Here is a 3313-nt window from a genome sequence, read left to right as displayed (position 1 = left end):
TTGCACCAACAATGAGAAACCTTGCAAACATGAGATGCAGTTTACAAGAATACCTTTGAGATTTTAGATGTTGGATCTTCATAATATCCTTCACGAATTTTGAGCTTGTGGAGGGAAAGTAAATGAAAATAGTTCTTTAAAACTATGATAAGATGATATGTCGAACGAGATTTTATGTCAATGATGAAATAACACAATATTCATTGTTTGAGATCTATCATTAAAGAGAATACACATATTGTTTTAGTCTATTTATGAATATTATTTATCAAGACACACAAAGAAAGGCAAGATTCATAATAGAGAAGAATAATTTTAAGACTTTCATGTAGGCACAAAATATCACATTCTCTTCATTGTTGATATGAGAATAGAGCTAAGTTACCGGGTTCGCCCTTGGACCCCCTGGTACCGGTCCTGGTTCGGGTCCGGTTTGGATTGGGTTCAACCAGGGTTCGAAAAACCCAAAGGTGGTTCGTCCCTGGTTGAACCCAGGCGAATCCAGGTCAAACCCAGCCGAACCCGGGGAAACCCAGGTTGAACCCGGGCGGTTGGGCAGCCCAAAAAAGCAAATCATATGCAAAATTTAATTTTTTTATGAATGTTGCCTGCTAAAAAGTGAAACTTATACCCTAAAAGTGACTTCTAAAATATTATATTCACTCATTTCACCTCTAAAAGTGGTATTGGCTCATCTAATGTCAATGTCAATGTCAATGAGGAGGAGGAGGAGGAGGAGGAGGAGGATGAATGAGATGATCCATTTGAATGATTAAACTTTATATTGTTGAAAGTTGAAACAATGATGCTTGAATATTTTGTCATTTTGATATTAAACTTGATGTATATGATGCTATTATGGTATCATCATGATGTTATGATTACAAGCTTATGTTTGTTTTGTTGTTTATATGATGCTATGTGACATGCAAATTTTAATTCATGCTTATAGGCTTCACAAATATTAAATTATATATATATATATATATATATATATATATATATATATATATATATATATATATATATATATATATATATATATATATACATACATGTATGTATACATATATGTATATGTATACATACATATATGTATATATATACATACATATATATATATATGTATAGATATATATACATATATATATATATATATGTATATGTATATATATATATATACATATATACATGTATAGATATATATATATATATATATATATGTATATATATATATATATGTATATATATATGTAATTCACATATTTTTGTAGTAACGAACCCAAATGAACCCAAACCCCTTTTCAAAATTTTGCCGTACTAGTGTACCGGGTTCTTCGAACTCGAACCGGTGCCCGAACCCGAACCAATAACTTAGGAATAGAGTATCAAAGACACAATTTACACAAAAATAAACTATTCAATCAACTATGAGAAGACATATAGACACTTATATTCTAATTGTGTCTCAATATCACCTAGTACCTTGTCACATTCTAGTCATAATCCATTCCCATTCTCTAGCCCCTTTCAAATTCTTCTTTTATCACCCATGTAATAAAATAATTATCTCCATAAATTTCATTTTTCATTAAATAATGAAAATCTATTTTATTGTTCATTTTATTCCAAATAACAATATCCATGATCAATTTCTAATAAATGACAAAATCCAAAATATCTAGTCAAGATTTCTTTTGATGCAAGAGCATCTAGGGTGCAAGAGCAATCTTGCATCACCCAAAAATATTATTTCATTTTTTATATAAGGGCTAAAATGGTAGGGTTACTATTTTTAATAAGTTGGCATTTGTTCACATAAGGACACAAAAATTTTACATAGACCTTCCAAATGGTGGAATGAAGCCAATGGTGAAGAAATCACTTTAATATCATTTGTTATTTATGGGATATTATTTTAAAAAAATATTCAAAATCAAATTTGAAGCACTTAGAGGCTCTAGATGGACATGAAAATTGACCAAAAATCAAAATGTTTCCTAATGGTCACATTTTTAAGACAATCGTACGTATACAAGCTTTAGGGCTTTCCAACAATATATTCTAAATTAAAATCCAATAGTCAAATCAAAAGTTAGGACCGTAAGAAGTTGTACTACCGAAATGCAAATTTCAAAATATCTTTAGGACTGGAAAAAATGGGTAGTTGAACTTTTGGTGCTCAAATTGGAAATTACACTTTCTATAATATTCAAGGTTGCTTACATAATCTAGATAAAGAAGGTAAACGGTGGTTACAAATGATGATTTAAAGTGCATATTATGGTTCCAACTTGTAGATTTTTTTGTAATAAAAAAGTCCACATGGTTGTAGCTATGAATTTTTTCTGAATGTTGTAATTTCATTTCATTGACATAATAGAAATCAAGTGTTTCTTTCCTTCATTTTCTATTTATTTTCTATTTTTTGTTGTTGTTGTGATTGCGTTTGTAAGGGGATTACCCTTAATCACCTTTGTATCCCCCCTTATTATATAACCACAATTTTTAAGCTATGCACATGTATTTATCCAAAATAAATATATGATTAGAGAAGATTGTCATGACCCATCTATAAGCCCTATGACTATTCTTATCTAGTCAAGATTCCCGATATTTTCTCATCTAAACTCAATCGTCTATTGAGATTTGATCTCCACTATTCACGTTCTTCTCTCTAGCGATATAAAGAAAATCATTTACCCTTCATTTGCAAGATTTTAAAATAATCATTTTGTTGATGCATGTTGTTGATTTGGTTGAATCATATTACATCTAATAGAAAATTTATGGTACTACAATGAAGGTTCAAGTTTTGATTTTGATTTTTTTTCCATTTAGATTTTGTTCAGCTTTCATTATTTCTCTATTCGAGTGTATTCTTTTATTCAAGTTTTTGGGTTTGTTTATAGAGCTAACTTGGTTTTTGCAACTTCGATTAAGGGTACACAAATATATCACACCTTGTCAGACTCCTATTTTTACCCCTACCCATATAGTCATTCTTTCATCCATTTTGAGAGCACACTCATGTTCTCCATCCCCAACTATCCACTCAATGGGGCATCCATAAATTTATCATGAAAACTCTATTACTAGGGCATGTTCCCCTTTTCCCATCAAGCATGCCAAATATATAGGCCCTCAATTTGTTAGGATTTGGTGGTGTACACCATTACATAAAATGATTTATCATTATGTTGTAAAAAATAATTATTTAGTTGTGGTACATCAAGGTGATGTCTTTAGCCATACTAGGTATTTATTTGGGTCCAATATTAAAGTTTTATTTCAACATTGTATTAATTATTTT

This window comes from Cryptomeria japonica, chromosome 7 (assembly GCF_030272615.1).
Source record: "Cryptomeria japonica chromosome 7, Sugi_1.0, whole genome shotgun sequence".
Taxonomy (NCBI): domain Eukaryota; kingdom Viridiplantae; phylum Streptophyta; class Pinopsida; order Cupressales; family Cupressaceae; genus Cryptomeria; species Cryptomeria japonica.
This window is presented reverse-complemented; position numbering follows the sequence as displayed.